Source organism: Mandrillus leucophaeus, unplaced genomic scaffold (genome assembly GCF_000951045.1).
Source record: "Mandrillus leucophaeus isolate KB7577 unplaced genomic scaffold, Mleu.le_1.0 Scaffold133, whole genome shotgun sequence".
Classification (NCBI taxonomy): Eukaryota; Metazoa; Chordata; class Mammalia; order Primates; family Cercopithecidae; genus Mandrillus; species Mandrillus leucophaeus.
This window is the reverse complement of record NW_012101288.1, coordinates 5,212,328-5,218,648: the sequence shown is the minus strand read 5'-3', so window position 1 is coordinate 5,218,648 and position 6,321 is coordinate 5,212,328. Positions and strand designations below refer to the sequence as shown.

Here is a 6,321-nt window from a genome sequence, read left to right as displayed (position 1 = left end):
ACTACAGGTGCACACCACCACACCCAGCTAATCTTTGTATTTTTAGTAGAAATAGGGTTTCACTACGTTGGCCAGGCTGGTCTCGAACTCCTGACCTCAGGTGATCCACCCGCCTTGGCCTCCCAAAGTGCTGGGATTACAGTGTGAGCCACCGCGCCAAGCCTATATCCCACTTTTAAAGTCCAGTTTGTGATGTCAGATCCCTCCTAGATGGTAAATGAGAAATGTGACCCTATGAATTTGAAACCGGAGGTACTCAAGTCAGAACCCTTACACCAAGCCCTCGGGAGCCAGACAACAATAAAGAAGACGAAGTAGAGGAAAAGGTTATAAAAATGTTTAGTCTTTGCTTTATTGAGTTACAACAAATGAGCGACAAGTTAGAAAAATTGGTTTTATTCAAACTTCCTAGCATTTGACTTGTGCGGTGTACTCAAATGGGGGGCAATGTGGGACGGGGGAGGGATTGCAACCAGAATTCATATTGCAACATGTACACCAGATATGTCTCTTGGTTTTCCTTCTTTTAAAAGGTAGGACTAACTGAAAAAAAGTGCACTCAGGTATCTAAAATTTTCCCAAAACAAACACACACACAAACAAAAAAATCAATTCATGGTGAGGCTTTGAGCTAAAATCTTGTCAAATACCACACCGAGAAAAGGCAGTGAAGAAGAGAAATGAAAACCAAAGTCATTCACCTTTGTACCCTCCAGATAGGAAGATCTTATTGTTGTTGTTTTAATGTCACAATAGTACTGATCATACTAACAGAGGCAGGAGCCTCTTCTGCTGGTATTTAGAAAGGTGCTTAAAGAAGTCAGCCACCTGCTACCCAGTTCTCCCAGGGCTGGCTGGATACAGCCTGGCCCAAGAGGCCAAGAATTTGCGAAGCCAGATCCCCTCTTGGCAGTTCATAAAGCCTTCTGTGGGAGTAAGGCAGGGACCCCCCAAAAAGGCAGCCAGGGGAAGAACTGGAAAGGAATTTGATTTGGAGGATCTGTCGTCTGTCACCTCTCTCCAGGTTGAGATAGAGGCCTGGATTTCAGCCCTTCCTGCCGAGAAATCTCCCAAATTTCAACCTACCTTTAAAAATAAAGTCTCCCTACTTAAAATCCAGTAGATATCATGGCACTAATACTAACACCCCTTTCCCCAAATTAATAAAACAGAAATAAAAAAAGAAAAGGAGAAAAGAGAAAAGCAAGGTGGTTAGCCCTCCCTCCTGAAAAAATCCTTACAATGGTAGTGCTGGAAAAGGAAGTTGCCCTTGATTAAAAAGGTAACAAAATTCCCATATTGTACAAATCAGTTCCAGTATAGCAAGAGGTGAGGGCTAGGGCAGAGGAGCAAACTATGTACAAGGACCCATTGAAAACGCAGTAGTAGGGCTTTGGCACTATGAACAATTCCCACCGGTCCTCTGGGAGGTGCGTCTGAGAGTCGCTGGGCTTCTGCACCCTCCAGGCACACACGAGCTAAGCAGTTCCACTTGGAGTCACTGGCGAGGGTGGCCCATGGCTGGGGAGGGACCATTTCTTCTTTCTTCAAAGACAGAGCATCCCCTTGATCAGCACAGCAGTTCTAACTGACTTCCCTAGAAGATACAAAACCACAGAGTCAAGATGTCAGGCAAATGACCATTGTTCCCTGGGGGGAAGATATCATGGTTTGCTTCTTCCTGGCTCTCCTGGGTTGGGGTGGGGGCCTTCCAAAGCCATCCTGGGGCCTGGAAGAGAGACACGTGCCCTTCACGTACGGGACCTGTTGTAAGGAAACGAGTGTGTTTTCTGAGCACAGATCACCACTATAGGAAAAGCCTCCAGAATCAGGCCTTTGAAAACAGAATGACTTTCTGGGCAAGCGAAGGTGGCGGCCTGTGATTCTTTTCATTCTTACAAGACCCTTTTATTATTCCTAGACAGTCAACCAGTCCCAGTGGCTCCTAAAAGGCCCTGGAGTCAGACAAATCTGGATTGGGGTCCTAACTTCTCCCTTTAGTGGCTGCAGGGCTGTACCTATATGACTTGATCTCTCTAGGGCTTAGTTTTTGCTTCTGCATAACAGGGATGACGCTAGCACCCACCTTAGAAAGTTGCTGCAATGGTGCCATGAGTTGATGTACACAACAGTATTTGGACTAGCACCTGGCACATGGTAAGTATTGTAGATACTTCTACTGTTTTTATTAGATGGAGCCTTTTCCAAATGTGGTAGGATATAGAAGATGGATAAGATGAGGGATTGTAAATGTGTTTTTATTTTATGTTTATATGAACTCTAAGAGGTGTAAATATTATTATTATTCCTATTTTACAGTTGAGGAAACTGAACACATAGGGGCCCAATAGGTTTCCCAAGATCACACAGCTAGTAAGTGGCAGAGCCAAGATTCAAACCCAGGTAATCTCTAGAGTCTGTGCACTTAATAAACAGAATTATTAAGAATCAGTAGGAAGAAATGTTTAATTCTTATACCTTTGGAAGTAATGAAAATAGTCCAAGGACCTTGTGATAGGTGGAATGGTGTCCCCCCAAAAGTATATATTGAAGTCCTAAGTCTCAGTACCTCAGAATGTTACCCTGTTAGAAATGCCTTTAGAGAGGTAATAGTTAAATCAAGTGAAAATGAGGCCATTATGGTGGACTCTAATCCAACATGACTAGTGTCCTTACAGAAGGGGGAAATTTGGACACAGAGACAGATGTGCATAGAGGGGAGATGTGACAATTCACACACAAGAAGGTCACGCGATGACTGAGGCAGATATTGGGCTCACACATCCACAAGCTAAGGAATGCAAAGGATGGCCGGCAGACACCAGAAGCTGGGAGATGGGCACAGAGCAGATTCCCGCACAGCTCTCAGAAGGAAGCAACCATCACAGACTCCCTGATTTTTGTCTTCTGGCCTACAGAACTGTGAAACAATACACTTCTATTGTTTTGAGTCATTCCGTTTGCAATACTTTGTGGTAGGTTGAGGAAATGAGGACAGGTCTCATCATTACTTTTGCCTCCTCCCAAGATTGAGAGATCCTGGGAAAGGGATCCAAGGCTCAGGTCTGTAGAGGACACAGTATCCCATGACGGGCTGGAAGTTTTTCAGATCTGTAGATTCCCGGAGTCACTGGCCTTTTTTTTTGCCTCCCTCCTGGGAAGGCTGTTTGGCCACTTCTCTGGCTGAGAAGGCCCTGAGAAGTGTTTTTTTTTGTACAGGAGCCAACAGCAAGCAGAGTGGACTTCTCAGCCAGAGGCATCAGCTGATCATCGATAATGCCATTGACGCCTAACGTCTGGGTGTTAAACGTACCCACATTCCCTAGATGCTCCTGGGAGTAAGACTGAATATTGGAGTTAAGAAACCAATGTATAAAAGTCTGCAACAAAACCAGATTCCAGGGTGTCCTTAGGATCTCGACTACCTAAAAGTGATCCAACCAAAGTCACCAAGTCGTAAACACTGCAGGGATCCTTATAGGTGACGCTGTCAAGATCACTCATTTCACTAGGTGGGGAAAGAAAAAGGAAGCTTGGGAGGAAAAGTGATTTCTCCCAGGCCATGGCCTGCTCAGTGGCATGGTCAAAAACAAGAATGATCATGACTTTCCCTCCCACAGTGAGAGTAGCTAGTTTCTGGCACCAGGCCCCATGCTAAGTGGTAATATGGCTCATCTCATATACTCCTTACAGTGACTGGCAGGTGATTGGTAGACCCACTTCACAGTGAAGAAATGGAGGCTTACAGAGACTAAATGTTGTGCTTAACATTGGGTAACCAGTGAGTGGTGGAGCCGGATTCCACCTTGGCCAGTCCAACTTCAGAGCCTCCTGTTTCTTAATTGCTCCTCTCTGTACCTATTTTGCATCCAGGTCATGCACAGCCTCTCTATGCACAGAGCTAGGTGGCAACTGAAGACAGCACGATGGCTTCAAAGGTAGGAGGCTGGGACACCCAGTGAGGACCACGAGCCTTATTGCTGATCCCAGGCAGAGCCACATGTACTCCCTGGGTGGGCACAGTAGCCCACTGCCAGCCTCTGCTGGTGCTTTCCAAGAAACAGGGTTTTCCCCAGCAAATGGGGACTTCCGCAACCTTTGGGAGGGAGGCTGCCACTGGTTGGATGTCTACCTGAACGCTTACAGATCCTAGGAGACAAGGCCCAAGGTGGGGAGACAGCTACTGATATTCTTCCTTCCAACCCGGCTAAAGTACGTTGGATCAGCACAGGATTGAGGGATGGGGTGGAAAGAGCTGTGGAGATGGAGAAAGCTGGGATCCAGGATCTGCCACTTCCTGGCTATATGCTGAGGTTGGTTACTTAACCTCCCAGAGTCTCACTTCCACTGCACAGAACCCATGGGCTGCTGGCAGGGTTCCAGACAGGGTCCTGTAATCAGGTCAAAGCAATCAGGTCCTGGTACTTGACAGGGGCTCAAGATAGATGGCTTCACTTTTCCTGAGGAAGGCCAGGCATTTAGTTGGGGCCTTAGGTGTAAGTGAGCTCACCTGTGTGTATGTGAGTCTAACCATCTTCTGTCTCTCATATTACAGATGACACTGAACACTTCTCTTCAAGTGATTGGCAAAAACTCCAGCTTTTTAGATAAACCTCATCATTAAGGTGGTTCTCCATCCGGCAGTGTGTTTCTATGATTCCTTGTGTAACTTCTTATGTACAAACACGTACAACCCTCCAGTCATATATATTCCTTAACAAATGATGAGCAAAGCTCTTAAAATAAACACACACACACGGACTGCAAGGCCAAAAGGATGGCCTGAGAAAAGGGAGACAAAGTCAAATTGACTTTGTGTGGCTTTCGCAGAGGTCTCAGATGTGTATGGATGGCTATGGGCCCTGGGAACCCCCTCAGAACCACTTGGACTTTCTCTGTGGACCTTTTCCAGGGTATTGAGCAGTGGACAGGATTTGGGTTATGGGAGCTGGAATCACCCTCAAAAGGAGACTGGGAAGATGCTGGCAACAGAAGACAGGGGCCTGCCCCTTCTTCAGGGGTGTCTTCCTTGGACGTCCTTCCCCGAGGCCCTCGGTAGACGTGCGGTAGAGTGGGTGGAGGCTGTCCTCCTAGGGTGGTGACAAAGTCCACATTTCAGGATTGCTGTTCTATAGAGCATTGCTGTGCTTTGGGCTGTGAGGCTCTTGCTAACTCCCCTGGGCTTCTGTCAGAGTCCTATTACCTGGTCAGAGACAGTCACCCTGCAAAAGACCAATGCCCCATCCTAGAGTGCGACTCAGAGCCCTGGAGGACGCTGCAAGGCCATTGGGCAGGCATTTCCTTATGGCCCCCTGGGACATTTCTACCACGCGATGGCCAGTCTGTTGGTGAACACGTCCCAGAATGGGAACCCACCGCCTCCCACCCTCCCTTTCTGTCTTGGGGAAAACTTGGAATGTTAAGAAATACTAATTCTTTAGCAAAATCTGCTTCTCTGTTACTTTCCTCATTGAAGAAACAAAAACAGAATTGTTTTCCCATGTGACAGCTTTCTGTTTCTGTTTCTCTTTAATTTTCCCAGGAGAACTTTCCCTAGGGCCCTAGGGACTTGGGAGTGAATAATACTGCACTCCATGAGAAAGGAAAACAAACACCGAGAGAGTGATTTATTATTTCTCCATAATATTTTCTTTGAGAGGTGTAGCAAGGTTTATTGCTCATTTGCCGAGTGCCTGTTACCTGTTAAACATTTTGTTCCATTGTCATCTGGCTTCATTTTTGTTACGGACAAACTTGCCAGTTTAATTGTAGTTTCTCCGTAGGTAACGTCTTTTCTTTCTGGTTGCATTTTTTTCCCTCTTTGCCCTAGCTTTGTTGAGGTATAACTGGTTTGTAGAAAACCGCACATAATGGATGTAATTTGGTGAGTTTAGGCACATGCATACACTCATGTTACTGTCACTACAATCCAGTAACAAACATAAAGCACCTCCCAAAGTTTACTTGTGTCTATTTTTTTGGGGGGGATGGGGAGGTAAGGACCCAACATGAGATCTGCCCTCTGAACACATTTTGAAGTAAATATCTTACTGTTAACTACAGGCACTATGTTGTACAGCATATCTCCAGAAGTTACTCATCTGTATAACTGCAACTTTACACCCATTGTACAAAAATTCCCCACATCCTCCTGCCCCATCCCTGGTCAACATTACTCCATTGTCTACTTCTATACCACTCTGTAATATTTCCTCCCCTCCCCTCCCCTCCCCCGTCTTTCCTTCCCTTCTACTTCTATACCACTCGGTAATCTTCCCTTCCCCTTCCCCTTCCCTTCCCCTCCCCTCCTCCTCCCTCACC

The 6,321-nt window shown here is 46.2% G+C and overlaps 1 protein-coding gene across 1 annotated transcript in view; it reads right to left on the bottom strand.

The window, feature by feature from the left end:
- Nucleotides 1-324: 324 nt before the first annotated feature.
- The window catches only part of ZHX2 (zinc fingers and homeoboxes 2), a 201,509-nt gene continuing 195,512 nt past the window's right edge, over nucleotides 325-6,321 (bottom strand). The window contains exon 4 of the mRNA XM_011973007.1: nucleotides 325-1,597. The gene's annotated coding sequence lies outside the window, so the exon portion shown is untranslated. The remainder of the gene's footprint in view (nucleotides 1,598-6,321) is intronic.